Source organism: Callithrix jacchus, chromosome 3, assembly GCF_049354715.1.
Source record: "Callithrix jacchus isolate 240 chromosome 3, calJac240_pri, whole genome shotgun sequence".
NCBI classification, from domain to species: Eukaryota; Metazoa; Chordata; class Mammalia; order Primates; family Cebidae; genus Callithrix; species Callithrix jacchus.
The window spans coordinates 38,697,085-38,721,568 of record NC_133504.1 but is presented as its reverse complement, the minus strand read 5'-3'; the positions used below and the strand labels follow the sequence as shown (position 1 = coordinate 38,721,568).

The 24,484-nt window shown below is 33.7% G+C and overlaps 1 long non-coding RNA gene across 1 annotated transcript; it reads right to left on the bottom strand.

Annotated features, from left to right (window-relative positions):
* Positions 1 to 1,854: 1,854 nt before the first annotated feature.
* LOC118152167 (uncharacterized) lies at positions 1,855 to 23,931 on the bottom strand. The gene is made up of 3 exons (XR_004740579.3): positions 23,756 to 23,931; positions 19,416 to 19,522; positions 1,855 to 5,864 (listed from the first exon to the last, which is right to left on the bottom strand). It is a non-coding gene; the product is annotated as an uncharacterized LOC118152167 (long non-coding RNA).
* Between the last annotated feature and the right edge of the window lie 553 nt (positions 23,932 to 24,484).

Below are 24,484 nucleotides of genomic sequence, written 5' to 3'. Positions count from 1 at the left end.
AAATTATTGTTTATTTCTTTTATGATTATGAAATATTTGTTTTCTAGTTTTTTTTCTGAAGTCATCTTAAAATTATATTTGTCTAGTTCTCTGTTTACATTTTAAATGTTATTGCGACAAGGTATTTTATTGCATCTCCTTTTTGTATTATTCATTCTTTAATTTTATACATTTAATTCATTCTCTTACTTATTTGTGTATTTTGTTTTTGCTTGATCATTCTTGGTCTAAGATTAAAATTTTTACTATACTTTTATAAATCACCTTATTTTTGCCCTAATTAATAATTTCTTCTTATTCTTTGCTTTCTATTTCATTAAATTCACTCTTATAATCATCATATCAATTGCTTTACATTCTTCGATATATATATTCCTTTGAATACCTCAATATAATTTTAATCCTTGTCCTTTTCTGCCATTTACATCTATATATTTTTTCACTTTCTAATTTACCTGCATTATAAAGTTGCAATATGTTGGTAGTCTTTATTTTTGGTATTTCTAAAACATTTTAGTTAAAATGATAAAGAAGACCTATGATTCCTTATTTGATCTATATATTGAATTTTTATAGTTCTGAATATATTAAAACTTTCATTTTGTTGTTATTGATATAAAATGTAATTGCATTGTGATTATGATCAATCATTTCTGTAATACAAATTCTTTCGAATTTGTTTTATACTTTAGTTCATGTAACTTTGAAAAAAGTTTGTATGCACTGAAGAAAAGTGTTATTTAATTGTTACACATGTTTATACCTATGTCTAGTAAATCAAGTTTATCAATTATACTTATGAATTTGTGTATGAGTTTTAGTCTTTTGTTGGTCTTTTGACTTTTTAACTAAGATACTTGTGTTAGAATTTTTTAATATAATGAAAAATATGCCAATTTATTTTTGTAGTTATACATCTTATAGATTCATATGGTTAAATATATTTTTAAGGTGCATAGCATTTCAAAAAATTATTTTTCACTCATATATTTTAAAGTTTATCCTGCCAGTCAGGCATGGTCACTCTTGGATGTGACAGGCACCGTGCTAAGCTCTGCATTACTAATTTTGTATTTGTGTTTTTAGATAAATTTCCTTTTGTAGGTATAATCTGATGTGATCAAAGGGGGCTTTAAAATTACTTAAAATATACGGATATAAAATAGGAAAATAATATTAGTTAACAGTGGGAGAGAAATAGAAAATAAATGTAAGGATATAACATATAACCTGCCTGAAATATTGGTCTTAAATCTTAAAAACTTATCGCTGGTAATAATAACATCAATAGCAAACAACTTTGCATTTTATTAAGCCTGCCACAATTTTAAGTGCTTAGTGCATACATAAAGTGAATACTTGCACCAACCTGATAAAGGAGGTACCTTTTTCTATTTTTCAAATGAGAAAACTGAGAAGTAAAAAGAACCAAAGGAAGATCTCACAGCCATTAAGAGCTATTAAGAGTATGCAGAATCTATATTCTTAACAACCTTTAAACAGTTAAATATAGGTATTGTGCTATTTCATATATTCAGGTCATGATTTCTACACGTAAAAAAAAATTAGCCAGAACCAGTTAGCATAAATATACAAGATGAATGAAAATATGCATAAGGAAATTCAATATGCATTTATAAACTGCATGTGACCTTTATAAATCTCACTGTTTTAAATTTCAAATGTTGTACATATATGTGCTAAACCTTGAGCAAACTAAAACCTGAGCATTTCACTAATAGGACAACTATGTACAATTGACATTTATTCTTTTCAATAAATAAAGAGAACATGTGATTAATTATAGAACTAATTTTCATTATTTTTAACTTTGTAGAAAGCCCCAAACAAATGTTTGTCATGAATAAAATATATGAGGGTTGCTAAAATTGAGAGACAATATAAATGAGCTGATAATAACAAGAAGCTGTGAGTTATTTATTTGCGTTTAAAAAATGCTCACAAATATTTAGAATGCTAGAGTAGCTCTGGTTATTAACTAGGTGAGTAACTTTCTCCTGGTTGCATATGTTACAAGAACCTCAAATTTCCTCATTTGTAACACAAGAGGACTAGATTAAATCATTCTTTCTAGATTTCACTTATTTCCTCAATGACTTCCTGGCCCAAAATTCTAAAGAAAAGGTTAACTTGCATTTCTAAAATCCTGTCACTTATACTGGGGACTTCGTGGGAGTTTGGGGGTAGACAAAGAAAGCCACATTTCCAGGTGTGCCTTCATACTTTAGTGGACCATTTTCAAATCAAAGTAATTAGGAAGATGAACAGTTAGATTCCAGCCATTTGTTCTATTGCTTTTTTCTTTTTTCTTTTTTTTTGAGACGGAGTTTCGCTCTTGTTACCCAGGCTGGAGTGCAATGGTGCAATCTCGGCTCACCGCAACCTCTGCCCCCTGGGTTCTGGCAATTCTCCTGCCTCAGCCTCCTGAGTAGCTGGAATCACAGGCATGCATCACCATGCCCAGCTAATTTTTTTGTATTATTTAGTAGAGATGGTGTTTCACCATGTTGACCATGATGGTCTCGATCTGTTGACCTCGTGATCCACCTGCCTCAGCCTCCCAAAGTGCTGGAATTACAGGCTTGAGCCACCGTGCCCAGCCTGCTTTTTTCTTTATTTATTATTTTATTTCTCCAAATTTTAGAATACCTTCTAGGTACAGAGCTCTATGAACCCCAGAGTTGGTCAATTATAAGTATTATTATTCAGACTTCATGGAACTGGAAATGAGGTAGTACAATAAAAGAGAATTACAGAACTTCTCCCTGCCCTCCCCCACATTCTAATTAGACATAGTCCCTCATAGCAAGTCACCTAATATTTCTCAATGCCTTGTTACAAAAGAAGAAAATGTCTGCTGGTTGCAAATGTTATATGAAAACCTGAGTTCTGAAAATTTGACTGCTTCCAGAACATTGTAAGAGTTCTGGCTCACTGAATAACAGATGCTCATCTATAGAGGTTTTATTTATTTATTTATTTGTTTGTAAAAAATATTCTTCTTGGTAACCTGATATTTTTGAACTAGTTTATTCCCTAGAAAATGTGTCTTTCTTTTTTCTCTTTCTTTTGTTCTTCTTAGAAGGAGAAATTGCTAGACATCTATAGGTATGCTTAGACCTACATCACATTTTTTTCAGATCATCTCAAGCTAAACAACTTTCATTTATCTTACATCTCCTTAATTTTCCTTCAATTGTCTTTAATTTTGTCCTAAAAATATTTTAATTATAGCAGGATCTAGACACACTTTTTGGCAATATGAAAAAATCAAACCTAAAAGTTCAGCTTGTAATGACACATAAAGATCAAATATAATTTATCACACTGAAGAAATTGAACTGACCTCAATGATTTCGGTTCTAATTTCACATGGTGTGGCCTGCAAAAGAACATGACTTTATATACTTTCCTTGTCTCTGTTAATCTTAACTATTTCCTGGAGATTTAGGAGATAAAACACTGATTCTAAGCACTTTGAAATCAAAACACATGCTTTGGATAATTTTCCAAATGTAGCAGAGTAATTTAATTTCCCTTATGTGTACATTTATTCAGGAACTTCCATCTAGTCACTGGTCCCAAGTTGTTGCATTAGCAATTAGCACTTTCCTTCAGAACCAAGAGAAAGCGTAGTTATCTTTTATTGAACATGTTTTATCTCTAGTAAGCACTTCATTAATTGGCCTTTTGTTTGGAATGCGTAAGTTGAGACTCCTTTGAATTGATCTTTTCTCTTTAATTTTTCCCATTGGTATTATTCACTGACTAATGTCAGTTTGGCTTCATATTCTTAATGTTGCTATTATTACCTGAGTGTGGGATGTACAGACCCATGGGGCAGGAACAATACTGTTAGCCTGCCCTCCCTTGCTTCACAACACCATCAGTGATCTGATCATTTCCACTTTAGTGACTAGGGTTCATAACAGAACGTGACAGTAAAAACTAGAGCACTGAGCTTACACTGTAATCTAATTGTTCCTGAGCATTGGTTTAATATTATAAAACTTCAGAAATACAATATCCCATTGCACTTAGAGACATTAGGAAGAGCACTTTTTTATTGTTGTCACTGTTATTACTATTATTGAGATGAGAAATTTGAAAACATAAGAACAAGCTGAAATAATGCATGTATCTTATAAATTTTCAAACCTATCTACTGGCCAATAAACATTAATTAAAGTCAAATATATACCCGAGTCTCATAACAAATAAAGTGTTACACAGAAGGTGCTGCTGAGTTGTACAACAGGGAACACATTTACAGCCTAGAGTCTAGTCAGAAGTGGTTCTTTCTGGGAGGGAGTGGAATATAACCTCTGATCATTACAGCAGAGAAACATGCTAATACTGCCAAAGGTGCTAGATACAGAAACAGATTCTCAATCAGAAAGATGGCTACTGTGCCACACAAACTGATAACATGGTTCTTGGGATTAATACATTAAACATGAACCCTATGCTTTATGAAGAATATAGGAAATAAACAGAAAAATCAATAAATTAAAACTTGGTTCTTTAACTGAATTTTGAAAAGATTAAGTTCAATTTAAAAATGAGGTCTTCACACACTAGTGAGGTAAAAGAAAATGTTGGTTTCTAAAATAGGAAAAATGTGAACCAAGGGTGAGGATAACCAATGCCTGATGAATATGACTAGATGATTCTTGACCCATTTTGGGTAGAGGGCCTGAAAGCTGGCATGAGAACACAATGAGTTGAAGTGATAGGCCTATTTTTTAAAAAATAATAATTATTATTAACATTGTATTGTTAGTAAATTATGTACAGTGAATGTCGATTCTCAATGTGCTCAAGTATTTTAAACAAATTTTTTCTTTAATTTCCTTTAAATGCCACATTGAAAAACTGTTCTAGTTTTTAACTACACCATGGCTAGATTATGGAATGATGAATTAACTAGACCTTACTTTTCTGAGTACTCTGCAGTGAAAATTGTGTTACAAATTTCTATCCACTATTGATGATTCATCGAAAGATATATCTTAATCTCAAGAGAATATGCCTTTTTCACTGCCATGATCCACAGCTTAGCTTATTGAACTAAAAAAAAAAAAATTATAATATCTGGCTTATAGATGTGATTTACATTTTGTAACACAATGTAAATAAAACATTCTGTAGTGAAATCCAAATATGTCTTCTATAAATGGTGCTAGTCAAATCCTATAACTGTATGGACAAAATTGAACCAAAACTCTTATCTCTTACCACCTTAATTTTAAATGGACCATAGGCCCAAATGTAATAAGTAAACCAATAAGGCTTCTGGAAAAAAATTAAAATATAGAAAAATACTTTTATGCTATGGGATTAGGAATACCTTTTCAAAGAAGTCATCAAATAAAAAAATTCTGGGCCTAATTTTCAGCTCAAACTGAGCTGTGGCTGTAGTGGAAGAGAATACTTTTGAACCCATCTAGACAGGCCCTCTGTCTTTCAGATAGTCCTTGGGTTGGTCGTTACTAGTCAGGACCTGGAGGTTGAGATTGCCTACAGATTCACATTGCTTTGGGATAAGTAAATTAGACCCTCTGATCTCTAAATCAGTTATTGAATGTAGGTCACTCCCTGGGAAAAGGGATGATTTTACCTAATTTCAGAGATCGAGGTGGGGAGGAGCTCCTGTGGTCCTATATTATAGCATGAAGATTTTCTCTTAATACCCTTTTTCAGCCCCATGTCAGTGCCATTCACTGGTCCTATTCTTTTGATGATTCTTGTCCCAAAGATTCGTGGTGAACCATCACTGGAAAACAAGCCTCTCCTCTCCTGCGTGGCTATGCATTTGGTATAATAGGAAACTTCGTTCTGAACTAGAAAATAAAAAAGAAATAGAATATTAAACATCAGGGAAATTCTCTAAATCACTCCACTTTCAAATGCAAATATTTTAAAAGACATTTCAAGGTATGAAAATGAATTTCCATTTCAGTATAATAACCATCATTATATAATCAAATACTTCTGGCTTATTACAAATGGATATCATGAAACAAATGTTTATTTCCTCCATTTTATTTTCCTTTATGGAGACAGGATCTTACGCTGTTGCCCAGACTGGAGTGCAGTGGTGTGATCATAGCTCGCTCCAGCCTTGAAACCCTGGTCTCAAGCCATCCTTCAGCCTTGGCCTCCCAAAGAGAAAGGACTACAGGCAATGGTCACTGCACCTGGCCCTGCTCCATTTTTTAATTTGTCAAGAGATTATGACCAAGAAAATTTAGAATAATTTACCATTCTAAATATATAAAATAGTATTTATTCTCATGCAAGAGAATACACCTACTCCAAGAAATACACACACTCACCCACAGACACACACACATTCACATTCACTCTTTACTTCCACTAAAACACACTCTTGTCTCAATTTTAACTGTAGTTAGTATCTCCTGTAGAGAGGTTATTTAAAAGAAATTAAAAGAGCTTTACACCTCAGCATTAGACAAATTGTGATAATAAAGTGAAATTACACTTTCTACACATGAAGGTGATATGACTACTATAGTTATTATAATATTTCTCATGTGGTTAATTTAATGCAGTACTGAAAAGACAGTTTGCTAAAACACTGGGTGAGAATTCATCTCAAAGCCACAGGAGAGTCAGAGCAATAGCATATGGCTGATTTCTGGAACGTTAGCACAATTTATTTTGTCAAGGAAGAAATGTATCAGTATAAGTTTCAACTCAATTAAATATTAACACTTCAGAAAGAATCAATTTCACTTATCCACAAACAACTTTTGAAATAATAAATGCTGAAATTTTTAAGTGCCGTTAATTGATCAAGAGATTATTATTTTTGACTTATATAATGAAGAAATATTCTCTGTTGTATCTTCTTTGGGAATATAAAAAAATGATTATTTTTGAAAAAGCTATTGGTTAAAAATTAGTAATAGATGTAGAATTATATTTTTATTTATGTGATTTGTCTTTTTAAACAAGTCATCCAATGTCTTTTCTTATAGGGGCTTTTTATAAGTACCCTTATAAGAAAGCCGAGAGGCCACGCACTGTGGCTCATACCTGTAACCCTGGCACTTCGGGAGGCTGAGGTGGACAGTTCAAAAGGTCAGGAGTTTGTGACCAGCCTGACCAACATGGTGAAACTCTGCCTCTACTAAAATTAGTCAGTGTGTTGGCAAACACCTGTAAACCCAGCTACTCAGGAATTTGAGGCATGAGAACTGCTTGAACCCGGGAGGCAGAGGTTGCAGTGAACCCAGACTGCACCACTGCACTCCAGCCTGGGCGACAGAGCAAGACTCTGTCTCAAAAAAAAAAAAAAAAAAAAAAGACAAGGTTTCTGGTCTGGTGTTTACTACACTTGATCATACCCAAAGGCCGATGGTCTGGTCTTTTCTTATAAGGGCACTAATTCCACCATGAAGTTCCCCCTCCACTCTCGTGTTCTCATCTAAATCGAATCATCTCCTAAAGGCCCAACCTCCAAATATCATCACATTGGGGGTTAGGGCTTCCACATTTTACTGCAATGGGAAAGGGAACACAAATATTCAGTCCATAGCAGTAGGATAACAGGCAAGGAATTTGACAATGTAATTTTGAAAGTGGAAACAACTTTTCCCAGGGTTGTTTTATTTACCATTCTGTACCATTGTGAGAATGGTAGGGTTTTGCACACTAAACTGTTCTGGTATCATAGTCATGGTGGGCTTTACGGGTGCAACATTATCTTATATTGTCTCTGATTCATGATTGCCCACAACTCAGGTTATTACAATGAGGGGAGCGTGGCTAGAACTGACAAACTCTAGAGAACCTTCTAAAAGAGCTGTATCCTCCATTTGATTTAATCTCTTTATCTTATATTGGTATGGTCCTATGTCACTGCAGAAAGGTCACTGTCACATTTTATTGCATTGGAATTCCCACGTAATCTTGAAAGATTTGTGACATAATTTTACAGATGACTAATCTCATACTTAAAGAACTAATGTCGGAAATGAGAAAACATGTATTTAGACTCTTGTTTTACTTTTGTTTTGCTTTAACACTTTGCTTTTCTCTGCACATAGGAAGAAATAGAATTATATGTACCAGAAATGAATCAGAAATAATTTGTAGTATGTTCTAATATCTATATTAATATGTATTTCCCCATGTAACTTTTCTTTTTCTATTTCCTTATGACTTCTATGTTTATTTTTCCATATAAATTGTACTATTCACCATTCTAATTTCATAAGGAAACTTGTTGGTTTTATTAGTTAGATTGCATTAATTTATAAATTAATTTGGAGATATTTCAAATGTTAACAATGTTAATAAGCCTTATCCAAAAACAAGATATCTGTCGATACATTCAGTGTACATTTGGGCCTTCAAGAAATGTTTCACAGAGAGAGATCCATGATGGCCGATTACTAACTGCTCAGGATTGTAGCTCCCAGTAAAAGCACAGAGAATGAGAGGACAACACACTTTCAGACGAATTTTTGTTGCTCACAGACCAGGATATTCCCAGCAGAGGAGCCCCAAGGGTCACCAGCACGACTCTTGTGGCTGGCATGGTGGTTTTCTGGCACCTCGGTGCAGCAGTTCTTGGTGCAGAGTAAACAGGACTGGGTCCCCTTTGTGGTCGATGTTTGGAGCTCTGCGAAGGCAGAGTTGCCCATTCAGCTGATTGAAAAAGGGACTCAAAAGGGAAGTCAGACCGGAGATTCCTGGGCAGAAAAGCACCATGAATCTTAATGCCGCTGTTTTAGCTGGTGCAGTGGGTTGCTCAGATTGCAGCACTGGGAATCAACAAGTTTTATGTCCACTCAGAGACCTAATTTGAAAGTCGGTAATTACAAAGATGACAGGTGGATAAATTTACAATGATGGAAAGAAACCAGCATTTTTATGGCTGAGAATACCCAAAATCAGAATGCTTCTCCCTCTACAGGGGATCACAGTTCCTCATCAACAAGGGAACAAGGCCTGATGGAGAATGAGTGCATTCCATTAACAGAATTAGGCTTCAGAAGGTGGATAATAAGAAACTTTTGTGAGTTAAAAGAACATGTTCTAGCCCAACATAAAGAAACTGAGAACCTTGAAAAAAGGTTCGACAAAATCCTAACGAGAATAGACAATTTAGAGAGGAATATAAGTGAATTAATGTAACTGAAGAATACAATATGAGCACTCTGTGAAGTATGCACAGGTTTTAACAGTCGAGTTGATCAAGCAGAAGAAAGGATATCAGAGGTCGAAGACCAACTTAGTGAAATGAAACAAGAAGAAAAGATTAGAGAAGAAAGAGTAAAAAGGAATGAGCAAGTCTCCAAGAAATATGGGACTATGTAAAAAGACCTAATTTACATTTGATAGGTGTACCTGAATATCGTGAAGAAAATGAATCCAAGCTGGAAAATATTCTTCAGGATATCATTTAGGAAAACTTTCCTAACCTAGTAAGGCAGGACAATACTCAACTCCAGGTAATGCAGAGAACACCACAAAGATATTCCTCAAGTAGAGCAACCCCAAGACACATAATCATTAGATTCACCAGGGATGAAATAAAGGAGAAAATTCTAAGGGCAGCTAGAGAGAAAGGTCAGGTTACCCATAAAGGGAAGCCTATCAGACTCACAGCAGATCTCTCAGCAGAAACCCTACAAACTAGAAGAGAGCAGGGGTCAATATTCAATATCCTCAAAGAAAAGAATTTTCAATCCAGAATCGCATATCCAGCCAAACTAGGCTTCATAAATAAAGGAAAAATAAAATTTTTCATGAACAAGCAAGCACTCAGAGATTTCATCACTACCAGGCCTGCTTTACAAGAGCTTCTGAAAGAAGCATTACACACAGAAAGGAACAACCAGTATCAGTCATCCCAAAAACTTACCAAAAGGTAAAGAGTATCTCCATAATGAATAATCTATATCAACTAATGGGCAAAATAGCCAAATAACATTAAATGACAATATTAATCCTAAATTTAAATGGATTAAATGCCCCAATCAAAGATACAGACAGGCAAATTGAATAAAAAGTGAAAACGCATCGGTACGCTGTATCCAGATCCGTCTCATAAGCAACACACAAAGACTCGAAACAAAGGACTGGAGGAAGACTCTCTAATCAAATGGAGAGGAAAAAAAAAAAAAAAAAAAAGCAGGAGTTGTAACTTTTGTCTCTGACAAAATAGACTTTAATAGTAACAAAGACTAAAAGAAACAAAGAAGGACATTACAGAATGGTAAAAGGATCAATGCAACAACAGGAGTCAATGATCATAAATATATATGCACCCAATATAGGAATACCCAGATACATAAGGCAAGTTCTTAATGACTTATAAAGAGACTTGGACTCCCACACAATTATAGCAGGAGCCTTTGACACCACATTGTTAATATTCAAAATGGATTGACGAGATAGAAAATTAACAGGGACTTCTATGATTAAAACTCAGACATGGAACAAGTAAACTCAGTGAATATTTATAGAATTCTTCACCCCAGATCCACAGAACATACATTTTTCTCAGCAGCACATTACACCTATTTTGAAAGTGACCACATAATTGGAAGTAAATCACTCTTCAGCATTTGCATAGCATTTCACAGACTTAAATGAAATATTGGCTGTTTGTTATTTTCTTCCCTTATTCCTTCCTGTCTCTGCTGTTAAGCACAATTATTGGCATAAAAGACTTTTTTGATACCTATTTTTAGATTGCATTCCAGCCTGGGCAATAGAGCAAGACTTCTGTTCTCTCTCCCCCTTTCTCTTCCTTTCAAAGAAAAAAAAAGAGAGAAAATCAATCAGGAATGATCAAAACACAATGTGTCCAAAAAAAAAAAAAGTTGTACTTGCTCACAAAAAGGTTAACTTAAAAAAAAAAAAAGAAATGTTTCATTGTCTTTATATTGGTTTTGACTAGTTTTTGTTAAGATTATTACTAATCACTTTATATTTTTGTTGATATTTAAAAAGATTTTTTTCTATTATATTTTCTGATTATGAATACTATTGATATTTTTGCATATTAATTTTATATTTCATTGCTTTATTAAGGTATTTCATTTGATTGTTTAGGGGTTTTCCTAGTGATATCATGAATATCACGTCATCTGACAATACTCATATTGTTTTTCTTTTTATCTTCAAATTCTCATGTTTCCAGTAGTATGTGGGTTAATCTTTGTTTATTGTTTTTCCTTTACTATTGGGTATGTCTTCTTTGCATTTTTCCTAGAATTTATCTTTGTACTTATGTTTTTAAAAATTTTGCTGTTTGTTACATTATTCCTTCTCAGAATATGTAACACTTAGAGTGCATTCTTGTACCTATATCTTAAACTTTATTTTAGTCTTAGTTGTACATTTCAATACATATCAAACATTCATCATTAATCCCCAGTCATTTCTTGGAAGGGTGTAGCTCACTGTTTTGTACATTCTTCAGAAAGAATACATGTATGCCATAGTTCTTGAGTTGTTTCATATTAAAAAAAATTTTCAATAGCATTTGTATTTGAACAATAGCTGGACTGAAAATCAAATCTTATACTCACAGTTCCTTTTATTAAGTTTTTTGAATATGCTATTTAGCCTTTGACTTCTTAGCATGTTGATCTTGAGAAATATGATGCAAAACCAGATTTGTTATTTCTTGAACCATTTAATAAGAGAGTTTGTATTTTGCTTATTGAGTTAAAGAGTTATTAAATAAAATCCTTTTGACATTTTGGGAATTTATACACAACTATTATCTGAAAAAAATCAGGTCTTGTTTAATGGAACTTTAAATTTACTATTTTCTTCCAATGAAAGTGAATGGGTTAGACAACATGCCATTAAAATTGACAAGTATAAAATAAGTCAATTCAATTCATTATAAGTGATTTATTAAGTAGTTCTGTGTAGAATGAGAATATATATGCTATTTATTTTAGGATTTCATATATTGCTCAATTTAATAATATCCATTATTGTAAATTAATAATTTTGTAGTAAGGCCACACAGATTACTCAGCTGATCAAGATGTTTTTAAGTTTAATTTTATGCCTTCTGTATAAAGAATTATTTTTTTTCTATGCCTGCCTACATAAAAATACCAGGAAAAAATAGGAATTACTACATAAGATATAAAGCAAAATCTTGTCGTATCAATATATACAGATGTAGTTTTTTTGATAGTTTAGTAAAATGCATTCTAGTTTTCTAAAGTATTTCCACATTTCAAAATATTTATTTTTCTCTCTTTCCCGATTGGAAATGGTGCAGCAATATGCATCCCTATGTCTAAATCCTTGAGTATATCTCAGGTTTCTGCAGTATTAACCAGACAATATCCCTGAATTCTTTCCTCAGCAAAGGTCAAAGTAATCCTAATCCAGGTAGCCACCCTAGTAAATGCAATCACCTCAAATGCATTCATATGTATGATAGATGTGTATGTCTGTGTATGTCTGCATGTGCATGCAGTTAGCTATAAATGTCACCAAATTGTCATCTCATATAGCTTTTTCGCTGAGAATAAGATACATTCACCAATTAATCAACAAAAGCCTTTGAAATTCTTAGACAATTGCAGTTATTATCGTGACAACATGGATTAGAATTACATTGGGTGTTTCGGGTTTTTTATGGTCTTACTTTTTTTTGTAAGTTCATGTGCAGGATGTGCAAGCTTATTACATAGTTAAACATGTGTCATGGGCGTTTGTTGTACAAATTATGTCATCACCCAATTAATAAGCCTGGTATCGATTAGTTCTTTTTCCTCAATCTCCTCCTTCTCTCACCCTCCTCCCTCTGATAGCCCCTAGCCCCTATGCATGTTGTTCTTATCTATGTATTTATGTTTTCTACCTTTTAAATGAATAAATAAATAGTTTTGCTTGGAGTCACCAAGGATTTTATTATATATCTGTATGCCAATTTGTGTTCTTAGAAGATGATTCAAGTTGGTCATTCCAGTTTAGTGCACCTAGATTAACAGTGAACTTTGCTAATATGTAGATGTATATTATTTCTTATTTATAGAAATTTTTCTTGGATTCTACTGTTAAACATTAATTCTGTTTGATTTTTGTTTCTATTATATGAATATTAGACCTTCTGTGTCTGTCTTCATTTCAACTACTTTCAGCTACTGACTCTTTTTACTTTTTTCTTCATTTTTTGTCTTTTTTAATGCTTATTTTTTCTGTTTCCCTTTTTTACATTATCATTAAAATCTTGCAACTTGTTCTACATTTCTGAGATGATTAGTCTTTTCCTGCATTTTTTCCCTAAATTCATTCAACTCGTTGAATTTAATTTAATTCATTTCTCTTTTTATTTGCATTTCTGGTTTTAGGCTTGCCTTTTAAATATTTAAATCTTCATTAGAATATATTTAGTTCAGATTGGCATGTTGTGTTTCAGTATGCTTCATGTTAGGTTCCTTTGGGAGGAAGTTTATTTGCTAAACTGCTATGATTTATATTTTCTTTTTTCTTCATAAGATGGCTTTCTGTGGTGTTGGTGCATTTTGTTGATAAGTTTCTTGGTTCAAGACTATCTGTTGTCAGTATAATAACATGAAGCTATTTAATGGATGATGTTCTTGACAGTGGTCTGGGATAAGGAGAGATTTTGGTGTCTCCTTTCTTTTATTTTGAAAGCTCTTTACTTTTATTCTATTCTTTCCTTCTTTCCCTTCATACACATCTCTAAGGGTCTCCAAGCTGTAATAATTAATAAAGACAGAATCTAATCCTGCACTGGTGCAACTTGCCTCAGCCGCCTCACCTTCATCCTGGCACCATGAGAACTAAGAGAGCCTGTCTTTATTCAAAATTCAATATTCTGTTAATAATGAATTCTTTGCATTAATTTTGATTTTAAACCATTGCATTAAGTTATTATTTACCTTTTTCTGTTTGTTTGTTTCAGAGATGCAGTTTCACTCTTGTCACCCATGCTCGAGTGCAGCCTCTGCCTCCTGGATTCAAGCAATTCTGCCTCAGCCTCCTAAGTTGCTGGAATTACAGATATACCATGACTGGCTAATTTTTGTGTTTTTAGTAGATATGGGGTTTCGCTTTGTTGGCCGGGTTGGTCTTGAAATCGTAATCTCAGAAGATCTGCCCACCTCTGCTTCCCAAAGTCTGGGATTACAGGCATGAACCACGAGGACCAGCGTATTTTTGTTGATTACTAAGGCTCTGGGACACACCTAAATTTCACTGCAAGGGTCGTGTCTCATTTACTTCTACCTAGTCCTAACCCTAGCATTGTCAGAATTGAAGCATTACTCTAAATGATTTAAAGTTTATGGTTTTTTTCTCTTTTTTATTAATGCTAGCAAGGTGAGCTGTGTATGGTTTTGTTTGCATTCCTTTTTAATTTTACAAATTTTGAGAAAGATATTTGAAAAAAATTATCATATGACCACTGAAACCTTAGATTTTAATTTAAAAACATTTTACATATAGTCAATAATAAGGGTAGCTATAGTAATTTGTACACCAAAAAGTTAGAAGCACTTTGAATAATACACACACTTATTTATAAATAATTTCTCTACTGTAAAAAATCAGTTGTTTTTATTGCTATTTTGAAAATGCAATTGTATATCTCTATGTAGTTGGAACATGCTTTTTTCTCTCAAAGCATCCTTGTGTATGTCTGGGCACTTTTAAAGTAACTGTATCAACAAATGTTTGACATCTTCCTATAATACCATATGAAACTAAAAACAATTCAAATAAGATGCACAAATATAAAAACAGAGATATTTGTGACATGTTCTTTAAAAGCCAAACAATTAATTTTAAATTGCATGTGTTATATTTCTACTCAAACTGTAAATTTTCATACTCTTTATTTGTATGATTATAGACACTTTAGTCATAGTGTAGGATGGATAGCTGCCCCTTCTTATGTGCTCACTTTCTCATTCTACTCACCAAGTTCTAACCTCTGTTTCTTCCCCAAACATACTCTCTATTCCACTAATTTCATGCTTGACATCTTAATATAGCTTGCTAATAAAGTCCACTCTGCACCCAGCCTCTCCATCTTGCTGTTTGATTTTTACCAATTAGTTCCCATCCCATACTACATGCTCAGGTAAATACCACTCCAGATATGGAATTTTTCTGTGTCAATTACAAGTCTACTCATGGATGCATGTAATTACAATGCATTTGTGAGATAATAATTTGCAATGGAAATCCATAAATTTTATAGGAAAACAATGCATATATTTTTCACTATTTTTTGTACGTTTCCTCTAGTCTCTACTTAGTTTACATTTCATTGGAATCTAATTTGGCAGCATAGTTCACATAATACAATTGTAATATTTATGTAGAAATTGAATGATCTTGATCCAAGACTGACTACTGTATATAGTATACATACACAGCACAAATATGTACCATATATATACTTGTCTATATAATATATGGTATATACTACATATATATTTCCATATATATTTATGTATCCTTAGGACCTATAAAAATGGGTATAGAAAGATGAGTTTTTTTAATTTTTATCTTTCATCATAAATATTTGCAATCCAATTAGCTTACCTTAAAAAGTATTAAGTTAGGTTGAAAATTATAAGTGTTAACTATTGAGATAGGCATTTGAGATTCACGAAGTCTCAACAATAAGCAATGTGTTCTAATACCAAGGAATTTTGATATGATTTTCTCCAATTTGTGGTCATTTTATTAAAGTTACTAATATTCTATTATATATTATATCCCAGACATGTTATACTTTCAGAAGAAATAAAGATGTAAAATATCTTAAATATCAAAGCAGAGTTAAAAATCCAAAAATTAGTAAAGAAATAATGGTGTAGTAATAAAATTTCAAAACTGGACTTAATTATTCAAGATCATTTAAGACAATAGGTAGTATAAAAGTAAATTTCTCTCTCTTCTATATCCATATGAAGACACAGAAAAGAGAAGGTTTTACATTTTCCAATTATTACATACATGCTTTGAAGAATAAAAATACATCTATGCAGAAATGTGTCTGTTTGTATACACATTTCTCAAAATGTATTGTTTTCTTTGTATAATATAAAGTTATATATTAAAATATCTGGATAATTAATCATAGTTATATTTATCATATTTTATCTAGTTAGTGTTGTAACTGAAATGTAAAGGGCTATGACATGGCCAATGTATATTTATTAATTTTAAAAGGTTTTATTTCAGAAGTCTCTATAATGTCTCTAAGGCTTGCATAACTTACAGTAGAGCCAGTTATCTTTGCAGCTGACATTATCAATTAAAACATTAACCCAAAGTTTAAAAAATAGGTTTTGTAAAGAAAAAGTAAAAGCAGTATTTTTGCTAATATTTTATCTCTTCTCTGAAAAATAACCAAACATAATTACATATTTGTATAATATCATGTATATATGGCACACAGACATATTTGTGTGTATCTATGTATACATACACCTACACAAACCTTCCTAGTGTGTGACACTACAAGGCAGTAACCCCAAATGTTAAGGTGACTTCCAGTGAGAAAGTTAGATGTGAGTTTCTCCTTTCAACAAGCAAACATCCTGTGTAAGTTTTTCAGTACTGACACTCTCCTCCTTCTTTGTGTGATGTTTAACTGCATGAAGCTGTAGAATTTTCCACCTGGTTGCTTATAGAAAATTAATTCTATAATTTTTTATTATATTTGAATGTGTGTGTGGGGGGCACTGTTTCTCAAAATGAAAACTTATAGTGAATTTCAGTAGGTAAAAGAAAGAAATTTGTAGTGCCAGAATTAGGAGGGATAGGAGATATACAAAAGACATGTGAATATCATGAAAGTGGTATAGACTTAGTGTGCTCATGTCCAGCCTTGCTGCCTCTCAATGCCTTGTACATGGTAAGTGCCCAAATGCCAGCATCCTTGTAGAGCCAGTTATTTCAGGGTAAACTGTAAGTAACTTCTTCACAGCACTGCAACTTAATGTGGGAAATTCATTCTAGCTCACATAATTTTCCCTTTCCCAGATCCTGCATTTGGCAGCCCACCACACAATCTATTGTTGCTTGGTGCTCTTAGGCAGCCTACCAGCAAGACATCTCACGCCCAGCTGGTTTTCATTGCCACTTAACCCATGGGGGGCTAACAGTCCTTCTCTTGCCAAATGACGGGCATGCAGACTGCTTCATGCTGCCACTTCTCTCTGCCCTGCTGGCTCTCTCTCACTCTCTTTAATCTTTAGTCACGGAGACAAAATAAATAGATCATAGTTTGGTAAAAGCATACAGCCAAAGGAAAGCGAAATATTTATCCCTCTTAGTTTTAGACATCCCCATTTCATTGAATATTTTTGAGACATACTGAGTAGGATTTTTAAGGAAGAATAAATCCTTCTCTTTTAATGTAGGAGGAAAAAGCTGTGGTTTTCCCTTCAGGAATCCAGTGACCATCCTTCCTGTTTTTCTAGTTACACTCACTAGGGAGAGGGAGTCTGGGACATTGACTGAGTATTGTAAAAACAATTCAGTTGTTAAGTTTTTAAGGGATATCTTCTCCCTAAATATGGGCACTGATACCTTTATTTCAGTATTTGACACTTCAAAATTCAATATATTCAGAAAATACTTTTGAAAAAGTATGTTTTTATTTTCGAATAAAAATTTTTTCCCTGATAGTCAATACTCATAGAAATTTATATGCTTACTTCATTTTTTATTGAATCAAATAAGGACTTTCAGAAAGTAGATGGCATTTTTTTCCCAGGAATGAGCTCCATGTTTATTTATATATCTTTTATAGTGTGGGTGTATGCCTGTGTGTGTGTGTGTGTGTGTGCATTCATGTGTGTGTGTTTATTTCAAGAATTGGGTGTCTGTTTAGTTTAAGACTATATCTAATTTGAAGATTACTCTGGGAAGCAAACACTAATTTTCATGTCTGTAGAGAAATAAAACACAGTAAAACATAATCACTTATTTTTTAAAAAACATAATGCTTTAAGTTTTATGTATATTTCACAAAGTGTTATAGCTCCTCTGCTACCTACATAGGTATCAAGGTACATTTTACTTTTCAGATAAATTTACATATCCTCCAATGCAATGCATGAAACAGCTATAGATGATCTATCATCATTGGATATCATTATATAGTCACTTTTTAACCAACTGCTCTTAAATAACTGAGAATACAGACACTGCTCTCTGTAACTTCTAAAGCTTAACAAGGCTAGTTCTCTAAGGTAAGGCTATTCTATAAGTCATATTCTAAATACATTTTACTACTGTGGAGAATTTACCGTATTATACATCTGTATAAAGTGAAAGCCTATTTTTATTAGAGAACAATGAGATATCATAGTAAAACAAAGAACATTTTATGAATAAATTTATGCGGCAAAAATGGAGTTAGTCACCTAAAATATTGATGACTGTCAGGCAAAAGAAACATATCACTATTTCTTTTAAGTGACTCTTGTGGTCCCAAATAAAAGAAATAATACAAACTAAAGCAAGACTGGGTACTCAATATGAATAACTATAATATCAGCAAAACAAAACACCTTTAGAGGAACTAGTACACAGAAGGATTTTACACTAAAACTCATAATTTCAACATTTCTTTTGTTATAATGAATGTCAGAATAATATACTGACACTATGTGCTAGAAAATTTAAGGATAAAGAGAATTCTCATTGACATTCATGTGAAAAAGGACCTTTTTCACAAACAGGATGTACAGTACCTAACTAGTAATTTTCAGTCCTCTGCTTTCCATTTTTGCCAACATCTATATAGAAATAAAAGCCATCTCCCCCACAAACCTCCTTTTCTTTTCACACTCAGCCAGAGCAAAACATATCAAGCAGCCACCTCACTGGTTGACAGTAGTCAACTATAAAAGCAAAAATGTTCAATTAAAGTTTCATTTTAAAGCTGTAGAAAAATTTCAAGAATATGGAGCTTATTCAGTATGTGGTTCATTCACTTATTATTTACATAAAATTACTTCATTTGATTTATGTAGTTGGATTATATAGAAAAACTAGGGTTTGATTCCATGCTGAAATTTTAATGAGTTTAGCCTCATTATTTTCTTGGTAGTCAAAAGAAAAATAGATATTTCTTTTCACTCTTAAAAGCTTTTGTGGCTGAGTCTGTTTGAATCTCAACTATTTCACTTTTAAAATGAAGAACAGAGGGTTATTGTTGATAGAACTGCATGTATTTGGATCACAATTCTATGTTCCCCTATGATATATCTTCAAAGAAATTAGACCACCTGAATTATTCTATGGCCATATGTATTAGACCATTCTCTGATTGCTATAAAGAAATACATGAGACTGGGTAATTCACAAGAAAAGAGGTTTAATTGACTCACCATTTTGCAGGTTGTACAGGAAGCACGGTGACGTCAGCTTCTAGGGAGACCTTGTGGAACTTGAAATCATGGCAGAAGGTGAAGGGGGAGTGAGGCACTTCACATGACTGGAACAGGAGGAAGAGAGAGATGGGGGAGGTGATACAACTTTTAAACAACCAGATCTCATGAGAACTCACTATACAATACCAAGGGGAGATGGTGCTAAACCATTCATGAGAACTCTATGATCCATTCACCTCCCACCAGGCCTGTATTAGTCATTTCATGCTGTTAATAAAGGCATACCCAAGACTGGGAAATTTACAAAGGAAGGAGGTTTAATTGGACTTATAGCTCTATATGGTGGTGGAAGCCTCACAATCATGACAGAATGCAAGGAGGATCAAGTCACATCTTACATGGATGGCAGCAGGCAAAGAGAGGAGCTTGTGTAGGGTAATTCCTCTTTTTAAAACCATCAGCTCTTGTGAGACTTATTCACTGTCACAAGAACACCACAGATAAAACTTCCCCATGATTCAATTACCTCCCACCAGGTCCCTTCCTTAACACATGGGAATTCAAGATGAGATTTGGGTGGGGATGTGGCCAAACCATACTATTCTGCCTCTGACTCCTCCCAAATCTCATGTACTTGCATTTGAAAACTAATCGTGCCTTCCCAACAGTCCTCCAAAGTCTTAACTCATTTCAACATTAACTCAAAAATCCGCAGTCCAAAGTCTCATTCAAGACAAGGCAACTTCCTTCTGCCTATGAGCCTATAAAATCAAAAGCAGGTTACTTACTTCCTAGATACAACGAAGGTACAGGCATTGGGTAAAAACAACCATTTCAAATGGGAGAATCTGGTCAAAACAAAAGGGTTACGGGCCCCATGCTAGTCCAGAGTCCTGCGGGGCAGTTAAATCTTAAAGCTCCAAAATGATCTCCTTTGACTCCATGTCTCACATCCACACTGATGCAAGAGGTGGGTTCCCATGGTCTCATGCAGCTCTGCTTCTGTGGCTTTGCAGGATACAGCCTCCCACCTGGCTGCTTTCATGGGCTGGTATTGAATGTCCACAGCTTTTCCAGGAGCACAGTGCAAACAGTCAGTGGATCTACCATGCTGGGGTCTGGAGGACAGTGACCCTCTTCTCACAACTCCACTATGCAGTGCCCCAGTAGAGACTCTGTGTAGGGGCTCCACCCACATTTTCCTTCTGCACTGCCCTAGCAGAGGTTCTCCATGAGAGCCCCACCTCTGCAGCAAACTTCTGCCTGGATACTCAGACATTTCCATATACCCTCCGAAATCTAGGCAGAGATTCACAAACCTTAATTCTTGACTTCTGTGCACCTGCAGGCTCAACACCACATGAAAACTGTCAAGGCTTGAGGCTTGCACCATCTCAAGCCATGTCCCAAGCTTTACATTGGTCCCTTTCGGCCATGGTTGGAGTGGCTGTGACCTAGGGCACCAAGTCCCTAGGATGCACACAGCATGGGGACCTGGGGCTCAACCCAGGAAAGTAATGCTGGTCCTTTCTGGACTATATTATACATCATTATACATTATATATAATATAATATAATATAATATAATATAATATAATATAATATAATATATAATATAATATAATATAAACAGCTATATAAGCTATACATTATAATATACCTATGTTTCACAAAAGAAAGAAAAAGCACCTGAGTTCTGAACTGTCTAAATGACAGGGCCAGGCATCTTTGGAGATACTTCTCATTTATATTTGGTCCACAATATAGTCTTATATTGCGGTTAACTGGTTAACTGATTGGATTTAATAATCATTAAACACACACACACACACATATTTATGTGGATAATGTAGAGCAGTGATTTGACTTCAAAGATCAAGTTTGTATTTTCTTTAGTAGACATTAGGGAATAATTACATGTTCTCAGCAGGAAAATATTAAGAAAAAAATTCTGGCAACGTTATTAGAAGAGATTGTAAAGGGCGAACTAGAAATGAAGATATTAGAAAGTAGTGATTTATTTCTGCCCTGGCAGGATTAGGCATGCTGATCGATACCAGAAGTAAGAAAACTATAATAGTGTTCAGAGCTTTTGTGAAGACTTCAGCAGCTGTAGAATTCCAAAACATGGATGACTGGTACTAGACACGGCTGGACCAGAACCTTGTAAAGTATTTTGTGCTTCATGCATAAAGCAATAGAAAGCCACTGGCAATTTTAAGGAGTAAGTACGAGTCAGTATTAAGTTAGGAAACTAGAAAACAGTCTATGTATTTCAGACAGAAGCTATTTTATACAGGGAAATAATTACTAACAAATCTGTTAGAATAACTGAAAGAGCAAACTCCAGAAAAGACCATCATTATCTTTCAGGTGCCCTCAGTCTGTGCTACAGAGGTTTTCTTTTTATGTTAAAGAAAAAAAAGTTGCTGTAAAACAGAGGTCGGTAAAGTTGAAAAAGCAACCACCAATGTCAACTCAGCCCTATGACCTCAAAGAGGGAAATAAAGTCAGGTTAATCACTGCAAAATCTCATGCATGCTCCAGTCCACTTGTCCATTGCCTCTGCCATTAAAGAATGTATTCTACTGCTCTGCTTCTCTAGTCCTGTAAGGCTGTATCATATGGGTAGAATCTAAGTAATTTCTGAACCCTTTTGGCAAAGACATCTAGGAAATAGTCTCCAGTTTTCAGGCTCTGGATAGGTGTGAAAATGGGCAACAGCCAATAGAACTGAAAAGAAATTGTCATGATAGGATTTATGTTTTAAAATGTTCACTCTGGTTGACTTCTGAAGATAAAGGAGAATAAAAAGTCAACACCAGTTCGGATGATAAGTAAAGTAAGATGAATAAGATAATTGAACTAAAGGGGTAGTGTTGGAGATAGAAAAACATGAACATCAGCAGATATTTAAAACACATAATAAGCATATTTTAAATCAGATTGTTTTTCATGCTTTAATTTTATGAACTGTAGAACTCTACAGGTTTCTGTGGATTTTTCATTTCCTACTCTATTTCTCAATTAAGCTTGACTAAAAGAGAATATTCTGCAATAATAAATATTCTGTAAATTATCAAAGAAGGCAAATAATTTCTTTTGCAGTTTTATTACTTAGTGATATTTTAATATTGCACCCTAATTAAAAACCAAGTCATAAAGAAATGCCATATGATTACAAATCTTATTAACTTTACAGAGCATAAATACTTGCAACTAATGCTAAAGAATTGCAGAAAATCTATTTAGCACTTTAGATTTAGATTATCTGACTGCCACAAAATAAAAATAGGGAATTATCTCTTTATATATTAATTTTGCAAATAATCTATATATTAGCACCTAGTTCATCTTTTTGAAGTAATGTAATGAAAAAGAATATTGTTGCATGAGAATTTTATTATTAAAACAGTCAATGTATCATTCAACATACATTGACCTTTGAAAAGTCATATGTGCAATGGAATTTGAAGCCTCTGTAAATGGCTTACATGTGACTAGATGTGAAAATGTACCCAGTCACCTTCTACCCAACTTTTTAATTATATATATAATGAAATGTAGAATATATAGTACATTTAATTAATATAATATTAATTTATTCTATATACATATCAACATATACAGAAATAATAATTATATATAATTATATACAACAGAATTTAAAATAAAAGATTGAAAACTGAAATATCCTTCTAATTTTAGAGGACTGAAATTTCATTCTACAGCATTTTGAAGTCCCAGATTGGTACTTTTTTTTCAGTTTCTTACATTTCACTTTTTTTTCTTATAGATCAATACCAGAGAGATCTGATGATGAAAAATATTCATTGTAATAAGGTCTAAGATAGGATGACATGTGCAACCTCCAGATGAATTCCTTATGCATTACTATCAAAATTCCAATAAACAGATTCTCATTTCTTTGTTAAAATACTCTCAGATATTATAATAAAAGTAGAACTCAACTCATATTATTAAACATAAAGACTCTTAAGAGTAGAAAGACCTTTAGTGGAGTTTGAAAAGGGGATGTGGTAGCACTGATGGGGGAACTTAATCAGCAAAAACAAATATAATCTAATTCACAATTTTATTGAGCACTATGGGGATCTCATAGGTATAGTGGCATACCATGACTCTTCAAGGGTATTTTTAGCAGTACAAATTTGGAATTGGTCTACAGAATTAACAGGTTTGTAGTTATGTGTGACAGGCAGGCCTTAGAGAGATTTATGAACTAAAGACAGACAAGCAGTGATATAAGTAACAAACTCCAAAACCTCAGTGGTTTAACACTTCACAGGCTTTTTTCTCACTCATGCTACACTTACAATTCAGCTCAGGCTACTCCCCAGGCTCCTTCTCCATGTGTATTGGCAATCCGGTTTTGTTTTGCTTTTTTCCGTCCCTTGGCTTAACCATCTCATCATTTGACTGCACAATCACTATTGCAGAGGAAGAGAAAATGTAGAGTACTCTCAGCTGCTCTATAACCCCTAAATGACACATCGGACCTCCTTTCACAGGTCATTGACTAGAACTACTCATACCATTCTCAGATAACCTCACAATAGGCTAGAATATACAGTCTTTCTGTGTTCTCAGGGAGGAGATGGTAAAAAAGAATTTGGTTAAAGCAAAGCTGTAACCAGTTACACGCAATAGGAGGAAATCTGACTGTACAGGAGCGTGATGTGCAGAATTTATGATGGCAGGAAATAGGTAATAAGCAATTTTGCCCATCAGTGATAGAGTTTGTCTTGGAATATAATTGAAGAATAGATATAAATCGGCTGAAGGTACTCTGTATAAAAGGACACAGGCTGACCCAGCAGCAGGTGCTGCGTCTCTAATAACGGAAGTTAAATTACCAGGCAGAACTTAAATCATTGTGGGGAACTGAAATGAAAGTGGCAGTCTCTAGAAATCTTGAGTGGGGCAAGAATAAAATATTTATTCCTGAATTTGGTCTGGAATATATATTTGACACTTGGTATCTGAATCAGGGATTAAACCTAGTTATTAGAGTATAAAACAAGACACAGAATTCTTGATTCAAC